Source organism: Herpailurus yagouaroundi, unplaced genomic scaffold (genome assembly GCF_014898765.1).
Source record: "Herpailurus yagouaroundi ecotype Mexico unplaced genomic scaffold, PumYag 159, whole genome shotgun sequence".
Classification (NCBI taxonomy): domain Eukaryota; kingdom Metazoa; phylum Chordata; class Mammalia; order Carnivora; family Felidae; genus Herpailurus; species Herpailurus yagouaroundi.
The window spans coordinates 49,439,217-49,457,356 of record NW_024412400.1 but is presented as its reverse complement, the minus strand read 5'-3'; the positions used below and the strand labels follow the sequence as shown (position 1 = coordinate 49,457,356).

General features: G+C 36.5%; 1 long non-coding RNA gene across 3 annotated transcripts in view; it reads right to left on the bottom strand.

Annotated features, from left to right (window-relative positions):
- LOC121033873 (uncharacterized) overlaps positions 1-18,140 on the bottom strand; it is a 74,626-nt gene that overhangs the window by 20,043 nt on the left and 36,443 nt on the right. For all 3 annotated transcript variants that reach the window (XR_005792164.1, XR_005792163.1, XR_005792165.1), the window contains exons 4-6: positions 15,583-15,743; positions 10,265-10,480; positions 6,803-6,924 (exon numbers count right to left, since the gene is read on the bottom strand). This is a non-coding gene — a long non-coding RNA (uncharacterized LOC121033873). The remainder of the gene's footprint in view (positions 1-6,802; positions 6,925-10,264; positions 10,481-15,582; positions 15,744-18,140) is intronic.

The following is an 18,140-nucleotide window of genomic DNA, read 5'->3' as shown; positions in this document are numbered from 1 at the left end:
TGTTCCAGAGCATAAGGAAAGAAAGCAAACTTCATAATGTTTTAAATGAATTCAGAAAAACTCAAAAACATTATTTTTCAATGGAAACAAAAAAAGTACAATTTCAGTCTAGCCCCATTTGTATATATTTACATGAGTATCCTAAATAAAATGTTAGCAATTAGAATCCAGGAAAACATAGAAAGTCTTATAAATTCATGATCATAAAGATTCCTTCCAAGAATGCTATAAATGATGATTAATTTTAACGAGTAAAAGGGGAAATATTATCATCCCTAATGATTTCTCAAGAAGTATTTGGTAAAAGTCACTATTTCTGATTTTTTTAAAAGGATTATGTGGGTTGTACCACACACACACACACACACACACACACACACACACACGTACATACATACATTCATGGTATATATTTTATACATAACACTAAAAGTCTGTGTTGAACTTAACTGTGTATCAAACAGACTAATTCTGGGAAATATAGTCAAATAAACTTAGGAATTTCTCCATTAAAATGTCTTTATTACAGGTTTATAAAATGTAAAAAGCACAATAAAAGCCTTAAGACACTGTAGAAAAGAAACTTGTTTAACTGTAATGGATAAACCAACAAAAAACCTTTTTATTCAGTGCACTATTAACATGTCCTGAAAGACTTTTCATCATGATCAGTTTTGAATTTATGTACTAGAAAAGTTCCATTAAGATCAAGAGCGTCATTGTCATGTTAGCCATTGCCACTAGACAATAGAATGAAACACAATATTTTGATATTGAAAATAAATAGGTGAAATTATAATTTTTGTAGATAATATAATTATGTGGAATTTTCCAGAGAATACTAAAAAAAATATGAAGTACATTAAGAGTTTATAAAAGTGGCCAATAACAAAATTAACATACAAAAATATACTTTTCTTTATAAACAGTAATTAATTAGAAAATAAAGGACATAAGCTACAATATTAAAAACAAAATATTAAATTATCTAGATAATAATAAACTTAGAAAGAAATATGTAGAACTTTACTTTGAGGAAAACTCTGAAACTACCAAACACCATAAGGAAGACTTAAATAAAAAGACAGTTCTTAGTCCTATAGTTAACGCTAAATATTTTTAAAATGTAAATTCTCCTGGAAAGCATTTATAAATGTATATAATTCCATTTAAAACACCAATTGGATTTTTTGTAATTTAATAGAAAATGATTTTAAATTTTATAAATTTAAATCAGTATAAATTCTGGAAAATGTTTAAGAAATTCTGATGAAAGAGAGAGTAAGGAGATATATGCTTTCAAATAGAAAAAATATATTATAAAATAGCAGTTATAAAAATAACTGTATGCTGTAGGAACAAACTGACATTAATGGAAAGGACCAGAGAAACCATGAGTAAGCACATCAGTGTGAGAGTTTAGTGTGATAAATATGACATCTGATGTCAGGTGGAGGGGTGCAGGATTAGTTATGCAAAAAAGGTGGTGAAATAATTGAGGAGCCCATTGAAGAAATGAAACATCCCCAACAAGTTGTAGGCTGATTAAATGTTTATAGAAAATTAAATTATTAGATAATGCATAAATCAAAATTTTTATAATGTTGAGGAAGTTCCTTCTAAATTTTCAAGCATATTGTACACATGCACAAGAGAAGAGAGAGAAAGAGACAGAGAGATAGAGAAACAGAGAGAGAGAGAGAGAGAAAGAAAAACATAAAAGCAAGGATGAATAGATCTTAACAAAATAAGAAGAGAGAACTTGTGACCTGCAGAAATATAGTAAATGAGTTTCAAAATAACCTCAGGAACCAGGAAAAATACTTGCAACATGTATAATAGATGAAGAGCTAATTTCTCTAATATTAATAAATACATTAAAAATAAATTTAGGGGTGCCTGGGTGGCTCAGTCGGTAAGCATCCGACTTCAGCTCAGGTCATAATCTCACGGATCATGGATTCCAGCCCCACATCAGGCTCTGTGCTGACAGCTCAGAGCCTGGAGTCTGCTTCCTATTCTGTGTCTCCCTCTCTCTCTGCTCCTCCCCTGCTCATGCTCTGTCTCTCTCTTCTCTCTCAAAAAAAAAAAAAACAAAAAAAAAAACAAAAAAAAAACAAAACCAATAAAACATTAAAAATACTTTTTTAAAACAAATTTAAAAACATACATACCATGATAGGAAAACAGGCAAAGGAGATGAAAGGCATTTCAGAAAGGAAAAGCATAAATGACCAATGAATATTTGGAAAGATATTCCACTTTATCAGTAATCAAAGAAATGAAACTATCAATGAGTATTTTGAAGAGAAGCACATAACAAAACTCATTATTTTGGAAACGTGGGGACATTCTTACTTGAAATACATATTTGAGCAACTTTTCTAACAGTGTTTAAAATGTTTATCAAATGTAAAACATATATTTTTTAGTCTAGCGATCCAAGTGCTATATTAATTAAACCAAGAAAATAATCCTGCAAGTATGTCAACACTCATAAATGAGGACGATGATGTGTGGTTTTACTTTGGTGTGCTCTGTCAGTGTTCACATCGGTGTTCTGATATCTTCAACCAAAGAATTCCAATTTCCTTCTTTATGTTTAATATAAAAGTAGAAACAACTGCATGTTTGTCAAGTGAAGCAAAAGAAGTAAGTATAGTACTGTAAATGAAATGGGTGAGGTCGATAAAGGGGATTAAGAGGACACGTGTGATATGCCCTGAGTAATGTACAGAATTGTTGAATTGCTATACTGTACACCCGAAACTAACATAACATTGTATATTAATTATAGTTCAAGTTAAAAAAGAGAGAGAAGTAAATGAAATCTATGCTATCATTGAGATCAGTTAGACAAATCTTTTACTGACATTGTTTAATAAAAAAAAAAGATTAGAAAAACAGTATGTACAGTGCATTTACTTAAAACTCTTGACTGTATATCCATGAAAAGAAAACTGTCCAGAAACAGGTTAAGCTAATCATTTAGAGGGTTTTTTTTTTTTTTTACCTGAACTGTGGAATTTGGAGTGATTTTTTTCATTTCATCTTTGTATTACTTGATTTTTTTAAACAAATACTATTACTTTTACAATTTTTAACACTACAAAATATGTAAATTTAGAGAAAAAGGGATATGTCTAAGTAACATAATTTTAAAGTGGAACAGAAAGAAAGTAATTATGGAAAAGGCCTTCATATCGAGACCAAAATCTACAATAGTTTTAGAATGGAGAGAAGCTAGATTGTAGGATTTTAAAAAAAGAAAATGAAAAGCTATAAGAGATAAATTTGGAACTTAGACTGGTTTTTCTTTTCCCCGTATTCCATTACCTCTTTTGTACTGCTCCAGCTTTCTCATCTCTTTTCTGCATTTTCTGCATTTCAATATTTAAAAAAAATTTTAATGTTTATTTTTCAGAGAGAGAGACCGACACAGAATGTGAGTGGGGGAGGGGTAGTGAGAGGGGGAGACACAGAATCTGAAGCAGGCTGCAGGCTCTGAGCTGTCAGCACAGACCCTGATGCGGGGCTCCAAGCCATGAGATCATGACCTCAGCCGAAGTCCAAGGCTTTACTGACTGAGCCACCCAGGCGCCCCTCTGCATTTCAATATTAATCTCCTCTCCTTCTTTACCTTAGAGATGACACCTGGTGGTATGCTATCTAGCTCCCCATTTCTTTGCTCACAATGCACGAAATGATCCATACCACCCCCTCACAAAGAGGTGTGCAAGCATAGGAAATGTTTTATGTAGGTTAAAAATGCACAAACAGGGTCTTGGATAGAAATACCATGCATTGGAGCAAGAAATATACTGATTTAAACACTGCTTTGTTAGGGGTTTTTCTTCAAAACCGATCCCTACCTTTTTAACACTTTATGTTATCCTTCTTCTTTGCTTCTGTCCAATTTCTTCTCTATTGCTTGCTATTTTCTCTATGGCCTGCAGACTTTCATCCATCTTTCACATTTACCCTCCGCCCCTGCTTTCATTCTTTCTTTCGATAGCTGTTTCCTTCCATTTTGAACCTATGTAACATGTTAAAACTGGAGGCCTGGAGTTGTTCCTCTGAGTGTAAAAGGTAGTAGGTAGAACACAGTAATTAATTTTTGTTTATAGTAAAGACAGCACATCAAAAAAGAATGACAATGGGTGAACTAAAGAAACAAGACCACACAGAGTCAATACCACCTGATAAACTGCACACACTGGGAAGTTAACCTCGTAATGAAGGAGTTGTGTTTATACTTTCATGTTTCTCTAACAATACTGCCGTAAGAATGACCGTTTTGCAGGGAGGAGAATGCGTCTGTATTATATAGCAGTACAGTTAACCTTTAAATGCTGGGGTGGGGTTAGGAGGGTTGACCTCCCCCTCCCCCTGCACAGTGGAAAATCCATGGGTAACTTTTGACTTTCCCAAAACATAACGCTAATAGTCTACTGTTGACTAGAAGCCTTACTGATATCATAAACAGTTCATTAACACATATTTTGTATGCTACGTGTATTATATACTATATTCTCACAATAAAGTAAGTTAGAAAAGAAAATGTTATTATGAAAATCATAAGAGGGAGAAAGTACATTTACATAACCATGCTGTACTTACTGGGGAAAAAAAACCCAAGAAACAAAAACTGTGTGTAAGTGGACCTGTGCAGTTCAAACCGGTGGTGTTCAGGGATCAACTGTAATTAGTTCTTATTCATAGTAAGTCCTAGTACACTGCCTCCTCCCTCCCTTATTTCCTCCAAGCCCTGTGATTCTCTCCCTCCAGGTGATGCTTTGGATCATTTCACTTCTTTCCATCTCCCATCCCCACTCACAGCAGATGCCTCCCAACAGGCCTCCCCATCTTCTATCTGGACCCTCTAAAACCCATTCTACACAGAGCAGCCAGGGTTATCTTTAAAAATATTTATATGATCATAGTAATCCTTACCTTAACACCCTTAAATGACTTCCAATGCTACTTAGAAGAGAATTTAAAGTTGTTAAAATTTAAAATTTTAAATTAACGTGTTGTATGATGTCCTGCATGACCTCGCCTGGGCCAGCTTCCATGACTTCCTCCCAACACTGAGCCCCTCATTCACTGACCTCCAGACTCACTGGTTTTCTTTTAAGGTCTAGATGGACCAACTACTTCCTACCTCAGGGCCCACATGCAAGCTGATCTCCCTCGGTGATTCTTTCCTTCCCACTCTTCACCTGGCCAACACTTTTCCCTCAAGCCTCACTTGCAGCAGATTTTGTGGTTCTCTTGCACATTACCTCTTCCAATCTCTTCTGATATAGCATCCTGACTGCTTTACTCATACTGCTTTGCTGTCTGAGTTCTGAATGCGATTTATGTTTACCAAACAGAAGATCTCATGCAAGGCTTGAATCCAGAACTGAGTTAACTGGAGAGAAAAGCAGTGTTTGAGGCGACCATTTTTATGAAGCAGATCTTAGCCTAGGGGATGTGGTTCTGGGGTCAGCAGTAAGAATTATCAGCTCTCTGATTCTGGCAGAAGTAGTAGCTCCTTTCATGGTCCATCTGTGGTATGGCTTTGGGGACCATTTATGGCAGCTCATTCTAGGGACTAAAGCTGAACCACTCATTCTGAAAGCCATTTATTACTCTGCAATGAATACTTTTGCATTTAAGGCTACCTAACACAGATTCTGTTATCTATGGCTGAACCTTGACTGTCCCTCCTCAATCTTCAATCAGACTCCTCAGTTGTACTCTTTAATTATATTTGACATTTCTTTCAGAGCACTTGTTCTAATTTGTAATTACATATTTACTCATGTGTTGGTCTGTCTCAATTGTTAGATTATCAGCTTCATGAGAACATAATAAGTGCTTAACACACAACTGTTGAAGAAATTAATAAAGCAAAACTATATTAAGATTCTTCTTTACTTACTGCTTGATTACCTGCTTTCCTTAGGTTCTAGAACTGTAGATATATTGGTTGTTTGGATATAACTACTGTTAGTGATTGTCATTATTCATTCTGCATTCACCCAAAGTCATCTTGTATTGTTTTACCCTGGCAATACAGACTCCATTAGAAGTTCCTTCTTGAATCTGATCTCGCTACAATGACTAGGGTTAAACTAAGTTTCCCTAACATCCACTCTTGGATATGAAAGAATGTATATTTTGCAGAGAAAGTGTGTAAATAGTGGAGCACAATAAATCTGATATGAGATTTGGACAATTAGGCTAATGTGTTCCTGCTATACAAAGTCTTATTCGGGTTTTGTTTTGTTTTGTTTTGTTTTGTTTTGTTTTTTTAGTTTATTCTGAGAGAAAGAGAAACAGAGAGAGAGAGAGAGAGAGAGAGAGAGAGAGAGTAGGGAGGGGCAGAGAGAGAGAGAGAGACAGAATCCCAAGCGGGCTCCACACTGCAGCATGGACCCTGATGTGGGGGTCGAACTCACAAATGTGTGAGATCGTAACCTAGGCTGAAATCAAGCTTAACCAACTGAGCCACCCAGGTGCCCCTTTGGGTTTTTGATATCCAACTAGAAGAAGAAAAAAAAGGTTAGTGACAGGAAAGAGCAGAACATTATTGAAACTTGGTTTCTTCAGTTGTATCCTATGTCTTTCACATTAGACAAATTTGTACCGGTGTTTCATGTTAAAGGATGAAACATAGTTAGACCTAGAAAATCATCCATTATGCTATATTTCATATGAAGGAGGTCAGTGGGTAGATAGCACAAGATGAAACAAAAGGAAATAAGACAGCTAAATCATGCAAAGAATAAGCTAGCAGACTCAGAAAGCTTACCTTTTATGACTGGCATGTACAAGTGTTCATGTGCAGATCTAGGTCATCTTTTGGTGACCTTTGAAGAGAGCAAGCCTGCTCCTCTTCCTGGTTTCCTTATATCAGTGAATGGAATTACCAACCTAGGAACCCAGACATTAACCTTGATTCTTCCTTCTTTCTTATGGATTCAACTGCTTCATCCAATTTGATCAATAACCACATTCTTTAAATTTCCCTTTTCTTAACCTTTTTTTTGGCTCTAATTTGACAGTATTATTAAAACAGCCTCCTAATTGGTTTTCCATCACTTCAATTTAGAATGATATGCCTAAAATCCAAATATTATCATATTACTCCCTGCTTAAAATCCTTTAGTGGCCTCCCTTTTTAGTCAGGCAAGACACTTTATGACCCCTTCTCATGCCTTACCACTCCCCCACCTATGCCCTCTTCCTACTATCTTTACTGAAATACTTTAAATTCCCAGAAGGCATTGGATCCTCTCCCTACTCCCCATCCACCCAGGTTTTTGCACTCACTGCTCCATATCCCTGTTTCCCATACTCTTTGTTTGGCTGACTTCAACTCAGTTTACAGGATTCTGTTTAGATATCACTTCTCTAAGAAACCTTTCCCAAACCCCAGTGCTTGGGTTACATTTAAACTTCATGGTTCTCTAAAAAATTCTATCCCTATCATAATTTATCATCCTTCTGAATTTGCCTCTTTACTTGTCTTCTTGCCCATTAGGATTAGGTTTTGTTTAATATTAAAAAATAATAACAGTGACTTAAACAAGTTGGAGGCTTATTTTTATTTATACAAAGGAAATCAATAAATGGGCAGTCCTGTGCTGGTGTGTCAACTTCAAAGTCATCATGTTTCTAGGACCCTTCTATTTTTCTAAACTTCCACAGCACATGGTTTCCATCCCTAGGTTGCCGCATGTCCAGGAGAACTCCAGCAATTATGTCTCCCTATCAGACAGTAGGAAGGAAGAGAAAGCAATGGATAAAAGATGGATTTACTCTGTTTAGTTTCCTTCTATAGCGCTTTCCTGGAAGTCTCACCCAATACCTTACCTTACTTTTTATTGTCTACCCCTAGCTACAGGGGTGACTGGGAAGTGTCACTTTTTCATTGGGCACATCGATGCTTGCCTTTACATGGTAAGGAAGAAGGGAAGGAGGGATTTTGAGTAGACAGCCAGCAATCACTGCTACGCTGGGCTATTTCTTCTTCAAGGGCAGGACTATTTGTTTTGTTTTGTTTTGTTTTTTGCATTGTCCTCAGACCTGAGCAGCACACCACACACTAAGTAGATGTTCAATAAGTATTCACTGAGCCAAATGCATAAATGGTTTAAAAATAAATAGTATAATATTGGCATGCTAACAGACTAGATTGTGCTTTCTCATGTATGAAATAGAGAGTCTCCAAAGTTTTTCTTTTTCAAGTTGTGTAATTATTTTTTATTTTCTAAATAAAATCTTATCTAGAATCCGATATGGAGCAATAAAAGTGGAATGCTTGGGTTGGAGCCAAGCAGCCTGCATCTTGATTTGCTCTCCCCTTCTAGATTCCCCAGGAAGAGCCGTGTAATATCTTTTTAGTACTCCAGGCCTTCACAAATCACAATTTGAAGACAACTGGACTCATGATCCCACCAGCACAGGAATCTCTGAATTAAGGTACTATCGTATCATCAGGAAATAATCAACCCAGCTTGTTATCGACAAAAATTAAGCCAACTCTTTTGTCCCTGACAATGATGTCATCCATTCTTGGAATACTGAAATGCTACACCAAAATGCTGAAGTAAGAAAAGATGCAATTTTAATGGCAAATGCAAAACATAACTTGGTGGTCTATATGGAATATTGAAAAGAAAACATACAGTCCTCTTCAGTTTCAATTTTGCCTGTTCTCAAGGTGTAACTCAGATCCTAGTTCACCCATAAAGTCTTCACAGATATTCCCCAACTACCCACTTCTAAAGTAGATGTAGGGACTGGATGGAACTTGCCCATTAGATGCAGATCATGGAGTCAAGGGGAGATATAGTATAGAACACTGAGGAGTAAAGCTGGGATGAAAAAGTCAAGCAGAGAGTGGGGCACAATTAATCTTCAGATGGTCAGAGAGGTAAAAATAAGTATGAGGCAAAAAGTTAAATACTAGCATAGAGTCAATGGATTTAAAAGAAAAGGTAGAAGAAAGTACACAAAGTAGTTAGCATATAAGGCTTTTTATCGGTTAGCTCTGACCACCATTGTGAATAGCTACAATTCACTTTAATATATGCTAGCATTTAAAAAAAATTTTTTAATGTTTATTTATTTTTGAGACAGGGACAGAGTGTAAACAGGGAAGGGGCAGAGAGGGAGGGAGACACAGAATCTGAAACAGGCTCTAGGCTCTGAGCTGTCAGCACAGAGCGTGACGCGGGGCTCGAACCCACGAACTGTGAGATCATGACCTGAGCTGAAGTCGGACTCTTAACCGACTGAGCCACCCAGGCGCCCCAATGCTAGCATTTTGATGGGAATTTTACACATGTTCTTCTTAGTCTTCATACCAACCTTGAAAAACTGCTATTATTATTCCCATTTTTATCAACAAAGAAGCTGTGGCTTTAAAAAGATCAATTCTTCGTATCTTTGATGGGAAAGAAGGAACTATGAACTTGTGGTTCAGTATGTCTTAATCCAGTGCTGCTCTATGTTCTTTCCAACACCAAGATGTTGCTGTGATTGCTGAATTATAGTGCTCTCAGAAAGGATCTTCCTCTTTCATCAGTTTGGCTAATGGCTCATCAGAGAGGTGTTTAAGACTGCTTCTGTAAATACAGCCTTTGGGGTGAGGACTGAAAAACTTGGTATTTAATGGTAATTATTTCTATTTACTCTTACCTTATGAACTCAGAAGTCTGCACAAACATTGACTCATAAATTGTGAGGTAATGGGTGCTAAACAACATTGACATTTATTATTTTCATAGTACAGTCTATCTCCTTCTTTGATCATCTCCAAAATATACCATCACATTCCTATTGGAAGAATCTCCTTTCATCGTTCAGAAAGGGTCCTGTTTCAGTGGGCAAGGACCTTCTACTGGGACCCCCTCCTGGGGGTTAAATTATGAATTTAAATAGTAGTTAACCAAGGAAACAAGATGCTACAGTTGTCCTGCCCCCACTGACCTATATAGTTACATCTTTCTCATCTTACATTTTCCTGTTTCCTCACTGCCTGGATCGCCACCCCCATCCATCACTGGAAACCAGGTTGAACCCAGCAGTGACTAAATATCTGAACCATCTCACTCCAACTAATTCATTGGTTGCTGATTGACTGAAAGGCCAACTTTTCCCTTTTAGACTATTTCTGTAAAGTTCACCAGTGAATCATGTGTCATCAAATGGCCACTGAGTCTCCTTAACAGAGAGACAAATGTTACCAAAGTAGAAGCAGTTGTACCTTTTCCTGGAGAAGTTGTTAGAAAGTGTACAAAGCTTTCCACAGCTGTACAGGACTGCACCTGGAGTGGTTCAAGGCTCTATTATATCAATTTTCTGAAATATTCTTCTGGTTTGGCCTCCTTCTCAGAGGAGGAATGTCTTGGGCTCCTTCCCACCAGCATCTCTTTCCTTCCTTCTGGCTGAGAACCATCCCCAGCCTTCTGGGCACTGATGCCTTCAAGAACAAGGTGGCATGTGAAATAAGAAACAACCAACTCAAGACTTTATAATTAAATAATTAGATTAATTAATCATGTAATTTAAAGTGAATAATTTACTTTCATCTGAATTATTCAAATGTTTTAAATTTGATGGATTTTTTTGGTAACTTCAATCATATGAATCATTGGCTTGAGTTATTCTGGGTGAATAGAGATTGACTACATTTTTAGATACAAAAGGTCCAACATGTAAGAATTTGATTTTGAAATCCTATGCTACACGAATTTCAAGCCCCTCTTAGGAATATATGGAGCAAGGAGAAAAAAAGGACTTATTGTGATTTTGAATAGTTCAGCCAGTCTTCACTGGATTGTTAGTATTTTTCATTTTTTTGACATATGATTAGCTAATTTTCTTCCATGCCTGTAATGATTTATGTTTTTATATGCGATCATTTCTTTGGTTATCCTTACACTCTTAGCATAGTGTTGGGCACATCCATGGCACTAGTAAAAATGTACTTTGAAACTGATTTTTTTAAATAAAATATTCTAGGGGCACCTGGGTGGCTCAGTTGGTTAAGCATCTGACTTTGGCTCATGTTATGATCTTGCAGTTCATGGATACAAGCCCCGCATTGGGCTCTGTGCTGACAGCTCAGAGCCTAGAGCCTGCTTCGGATTCTGTGTCTCCCTTTCTCTCTGCCCTCCCACCACGCATGCTCTGTCTCTCTCTGAAAAATAAATAAAAAACATAAAAAATATTTAAGGTTTAAAAATAAAATATTCTAGTGTGTGGATTATGATAAATACCAACTTCTCCTACTGGCCACTAGTGATAATAGTAGGATATATTCTCATGGAACACTTAGAGTAGGATTTTGTTTTGTGATGGACTTTCTTAAAGATAAGCAAATAATAGGCTATTTTAAAAGCTTCAAACACTGATGTTAAAATACATCTGTTTCTTAATTGCCCTGAAAATCTTTCCCAGTCTGGGTGTTGTAAGTGGGGCTTCCCTAAAAATAAGCAAGAGTTCAAAATTGGCCACAAATAAGCCCAAAGAGAATAAATTTAAAATGTGGCTCCCTGCCATCTTGCAATGTTCTTACAGTAAATGGGAAGTGCTATGCCCCCTCCCTTAACTATTCTTTGGCTGATGGCTTTTCTTGGGAATATATTTTCCTAGAGAAATCCTACAAATGGTTGTTTCCTTGAAAGGGCGTGTGCTTTTGCTGGTGAATGTTGATATAGGAAGAAGATGAAAGAAACGTGAAGGGCTAGAAAGGCCCCACAGTTGGTGTAGGGGAAGGGGCAGGGAGAGATTCATGTTTGTTGAGTCCCTATTTTAGCTAAGTGCTAACATCTAACATAATTTTTACTCTGTTAGATGATATTATTGCCCATTTTATTGATGAATCACTGAAAATTAATGAAATTGCCTAAATTCACTTTTCTTTCAGAAAAAAAGGGAAGAATTTGAAGTTAATAGATTGAAAACAGAATAGTAGGTCTGTTAAGAAGGATCACCTATGCTGCTTCTCTTCATCAGCCTAGAAGCAGGTCACACAGGGTGGGATCTCACTCAGGCAGACATGAGCCCTACACACCAGCTTCATCTCCTCCTGATGGGAGATGTCTGATGTCTAATTAACAGAGGACTATGCTTTTAGTACCATAATCAGAGAGGAAGGTTCACATGTAAATACCCTGAAGAAAGGCAGCACATAGCTTTCAATTAACACTCAAGTGTTAATAACAGTTATGCTACTATACTTACCAAGCATATGGTGAGCACTTGACATATAATTTCTATTTGATTCATAATCACCTTAAAAGTGTTATTTACAAGGTAAATATGAAGCAATTATAACTTAGAGTAAATTATTATCACAAGGAATGGAAAGGCCAGTATTGGACACCAAATCTTTTTTTTTCCTTTACTCCCTATAATTTATTTATTTTTTTATAATTTATATCCAAGTTAGTTAGCACGTGGTGCCACAATGATTTCAGGAGTAGATTCCTTAAGCCCCTTACCCATCAAATCTCTACTCTTAAATGCAGTAGTAATCACGTTTCAGCGTTGCATGTGAAATTAAAAGTGATTATTACCTGGACATTTACTGGTTTTTTTGACCACCTGACCCCAAAGGGGTATTGTTTTTTGGTAACCTTACCCTCATTTTCCTACTCTCAGTCCAAGTGCTTTTTAGTGGTTGACTCCATTTTCAGAAACAGAAGTTGCCCCAGATGAGTCTAAAACTGGTCAGCTCGCACCATCTTCTTGGCCATAGTTATTGGTTCCAGATGGGCATGTATGGAAATGAGAACTGATAAAACACAGAACTAACATTTGGGCTTCTTAGAAAGAGAGACTTTATCTATTTCTTGTAGATTTGATAGTATGAGTGTGAAGTCGCGTGCTGCAGTTATTTTGTGATGATCAGGATGAGTCTAAAGCTGCCAATGCCTACCACCTAGAACATGGGAATGGAGAATGGCACAACTAATCCTTATGAGTCAGAGTAGAGAGATGAATCCTGATGGTCATTTGTCCCTGATTCAGACTCTACCAGAAGATATCATTATTGAAATACTCTACAATTATATGAGACAATGCTTTCCTTTTTTTGTTTATGGCAATTTGAGTTTCCTATTGTTTGGGAGTGAACAAATCCTGATATTTTAATTTTACTCAAAAGCACTAACCATAAAAGCAATTATTACACTAGTTAACTAGATTACACTAAAATTAAGCCCTTATCCATGTGAAAAGTCATCATAATTTGGAAGACAAGATCCCACACAGTAAAAAATATGTAACACATAAAATTGAAGGATTAGTATCCAAACTATGTAAAGAATCTTAGAAATCAGACCATAATGACAGAAAAAATAACACATTCATTTTTATAATAACACTGGCATATATGCACAAAAATTATTTTAAAGGATTTAAATGAAACGTGATTTCCTGTTAATACCACACCTCCATTCTCCTTGCCCAAAGATACACATTTTTGATCTTTTCTCTTTGCATTATTCTCTTGGTTAAACCAAAATATATACTAACATGTATTCTTTATATCAGTAAAACTGTATCATGGTATGGGTATGCATATGAGGAAGGACCCCTCAGCCTGGCTATTCCACACACAGTACATACCCCCTAGCCAATCTCTCTGTAAAAATGTTGACTTAGAGGGGCACCTGAGTGGCTCAGTTGGTTAAACTTCTGACTCCTGGTTTTGGCTCAGGTCACAATTTCATGGTTGGTGACCTTGAGCCCTGCATTGGGCTCTGCGCTGACACTGAAGCCTGCTTGGGATTCTCTCTTTCCCTCTCTCTCTGACCCTCTGGCAGGGCTCTCTCTCTTTCTCTCTTGCTTTCTCTCTCTCTCTCTCAAAATAAATTAATAAAATTAAAAAAATTTATTTAAACATGTTGACTTAGAGATGATGGGCTTTCCCCTCAGCTGCAGGAATCCTGTGTGCTCTGAGAGTAGCCTGTTTTCTCAATTCAGTCTTCAGCCTTTCAATGTGATCTCCGGAACCTCGTCAAAATAATCAGTGCAATAATTTCACCCCTTTCAATTGTCAGTGTTGCTATCAATTCAATGTCAGTGGTACACCTTTATTTTTATTTCCATGGTATCTAAGGAAGAGAGGTAAACGTATTTCCCCAGTCTTTAATTTGGAAGCTATGGTAAGCAGATTTCTCAGATGGCCCCCAAATTCTCATCCCCTGGTATATGTGCTCCTCCTGGTTATCAGGCAACACTAATCTAGGTGTTGTTGGAAGTGATTTTGCAGATGTAAAGTCCCAAATCAGCTCATGTCAGATTGTCTGGATGGGTCTCATCTAATCACACTAGCTCCTAAAATTTGAGTCAAGAGGTCAGAAATGGAGGAGGCCAGAGATCTGAAGCACAGGAAGGAGTCTATGCACCATCACTGGCTTGAAAATGGAGGGGGCCATGTAGCAAGGAGTGCAGGTGATCTCCAGGAGAGGAGAGTGGTCCCCAGCTGACAGTCCACAGGGATACAGTGCCCCCAGTCCTACAATCACAAAGAATGAAATTCTGCAAACAACCTGAATGAACTTAGAAGCGGATTCTTCCTCAGAGCTTCCGGAGGGCAAATCAGCCCAACTGATCTTGATATCAATTTTTAAGCCATGAGCAGAAAGCCTAGCCACATCATGCCTGGACTTCAGAACTGTGAAACTAATAAATGGATGTTGTTCTAAGCCACTGAGTTTGTGACAACTTTTACACAGCATAGAAAATGAATAAAAAGTCTAACTTCAAATACCAATCTCAGAAGTTCTGTCCTTTTAAAAAGTTCCACAGGTATTAACCTCTCAGGTTAAGTGCTGGAATTGTACTCTACTGTCTGAAAGCAAGTCTCCTGCGGTAGATTGGTTAGTGAAGAAGCACCATGGTACTGGATCAGGGTCATGATCTTTTCTCACAAGAAGAAATTTCTCAGGAGTTTTAGAAGCCTTGAAGGTTGAGAAAACCTGAGAGTCCTGCCTGGATGGTGAACTTTTTGTCAGGGTGAATTCTAGACATTCATTCATTCAATAAGCATTTGTGAGCATCGACAGCACTCCAGGTACAATAGTCTATTGGATGAAACTTGTGCAAACAACACGCAGTAAATACTGTAATAACCTTGCTAGTCAAAGTGCGAGGCACTTGGGAGTATCCTAAAAGTACTGAATCTCAGACCTCACAAGAGACCTACTGAATCAGAATCTGCATTTTAACAACACCCAGAAGATTTGTTGTTTTTATTTTAATGTTTATTTATTTTTGAGAGAGATAAACAGAGTAGGGAAGGGGCAGAGAGAGAGAGGGAGACACAGAATCCGAAACAGGTTCCATGCTCCGAGCTGTCAGCACAGAGCCCGATGCAGGGCTTGAACTCACGAACCGTGAGATCATGACCTGAGCCAAAGTTGGAGGCTTAACCAACTGAGCCATCCAGGCACCCCAAGTCAGCTTCAGTCTTATAACGATAATATTAAACATAGTCTAAGGAAGAGATATTTTCTGTCTCTTAGAAATTAACGTGATATAACTGATTATTAATAGCATAATAATCATTACCTTTGGCCAGTAGGTTAACTCTGAACTTTATCCACAATTAAAAAAAAAAAATGTTTTTCTTGACATTTCTATTGTCCCGTCCAGCTTGCATCACATTTCATCTATTACATTCTTCATATAGCTCAGCTTATCTTCAGACTAAGAAATTATTTTTATTTATCCTAAAGAAAAGAATAGAGAGGATTTTGTGGAGATGGAACGGAGAGAGAGGACATATGTGAGCAATAATGGGATAGAGCATCAGAAAATCAAATCAAGTAAGACTGAGGGCATTATTGCAATAGATAGATGGGTTGGTCTGAGTGATTTATACATCACTTCTACACCAAAATTGCTTGGAAGTTATTAAGATGGTGGGATAAACACTTGTTGAATCTGAACTATCAAATTAAATGAACTTTCATTAATTGCTTCTACCTGTAGTACCTGACTCCGCCTTTCCAGAAACGCTTCTCAAATCAAACATAATTGTAGATACATGAAGATATAATTCATTTAGTATACCGCTAATCTGAAAAATTACTGTTCTATATCCAGGATGATCATAAATCTCTGGGGGAGAGATGTTTATATTTCTTTTGTATTCCAAATAACTATTTACCATATAAAAGGCATGCTTCCAATAAATGCTTATTGATTAATGAGGAAATAATTAAAAAGTATGGAAAAGATATATAGCTGATAATTTTAGCCTCTTAATAGGTGCTTTGGCCCTAGGTCTTTACATCCTGACTTGCCCTTGAGTCACACACATCGGCCAATCTATGAAATTAAGCCTTGAGTTTCCAATGGATTATGGTAATTATTTGAAGCTCTTTTTTCCCAGCTATTTCCACATTAATGAAGCACATTCTCAGAGGTTTCAGAATTGTGCTGCTGGAGGTTCAGATAGTTTTGATCAGAACACCCTCCTTCAGGTGGTCCCCAGAAACTGAACTTCTAGTCCTGGCTTTCCAGTTGACACCTAACTGAACCTATGAATTTCATGTGTGGGAAGGGGATTGTTTGACTTTGGCAAACTCTTTTCAAGCATTTTAGCTTTAATGTGCCTATCAATGTTGATTTTAAAGAAGCATTATTATTAAGGATCAATAGCTTTGGAGGAATAAGTAATGGGTCAATCTTTCCCTTTCTACATGCCTCTAGATACATGAATATTCTTAGAAGCTAGAAAAAATTTGCCTTTGCTAGCCTTGTAATATATTGATTTCATTGCCTGTAGTCAGATAGGTCTGACTTAGCCTTCCATTATTTTTTTCTCAGTAGCTGACATATCAAAATCCATACTATTTTATTTTGTTTTGTGGAAAGGTAATATAGCAGAAACATGACAACTGAAGGCTTCTTCTGAATAGATGGGAATGATTTCTACCAAGCATACAGACATTTGGTGGTTTCCTGCCATTTGTAACTCCATAGTCTCTGTACCTCACTGAATTTGGTTTGAGTCAATGATTGTATTAAGAGTGTAGTAATACAAGTTAAACACTCTCTAAGAGGAATATTGTATTTCATGATACTATTTGCACCTGGGAATTAACTGTTGCTCAGACCAGTAAAGCAGATAATCACATAACAGCTTCTTTAGAGTATAATATTGATCTTTCCCTATCTCTGCTACCATTTTAATATGAGACACATTTAACTTTGAGTTTCACATTGAGTCATAAAAGTTACCGGAAAAAGGTACCTAGCATAATTAAAAAGTCATCTTGTACTTTATTGCAATATAAGCACAGGGTTCCAGTACATTATAAATTCAGCTTAAATTTTATACTAATATTGGCTGAGTTTTGTATCTTCTGTTTTATGTATATTGGGCTCCCCTCAGTCTGAAAGAAATGGTTTTCTTGTAGGATAATAATGAACACCATGACATAATGACTTCATGACTTCCTGTCAGAAACCTTGCTGCTGGAGCTTGATGTAATGAAAATCGGATTTTTATGCAACTTAATTAACTGTTATCTCCCATTCTCTCCATGTAGTAAAGTTAAATGACATTTCTTCCTTAAATGATGGAAATACAATCTCTTTAATGGAAAAGTTTAATAAATAAATGTTAATAAATGTAAAACAGCATACTAATTTCTTATTTTTAAAAAAAGTATTTTATTAAATAAAAGATGCATTTAATTTGGAAAGAAAGATGTATTTAATTTAGAAAGAAAAAAGTTAATTTCCGGGAGAAAAAGTCTGCCTTAAGATATATGATTTGGTAGCTCATGAAAAATATTGGGGTTTTTTCCCCTGAAACCTGATCTCTAAAACTACATTATCCTTACCTCAGAGTCCAATTGTTTTGTATACTGAATAAATACAAGAGATGTAAGTTTTCTTTAAAAGAATCTTTGACACACCTCAATTCAAGAAAAGAAGCAACTTAAAGAGAATTTTTTTTTAAGGTAATTTTAATGATTAACAATTGTTTGGGGAAAGAATTCATTTCTCAAATGCTACTACTTCGGTTGGTTTAATAAAACAAGGAAATTCGTAAGACATCATTTTTACAGTTTTGTTTATGTTTATTTATTTATTTTGAGAGAGAGAGAACACGT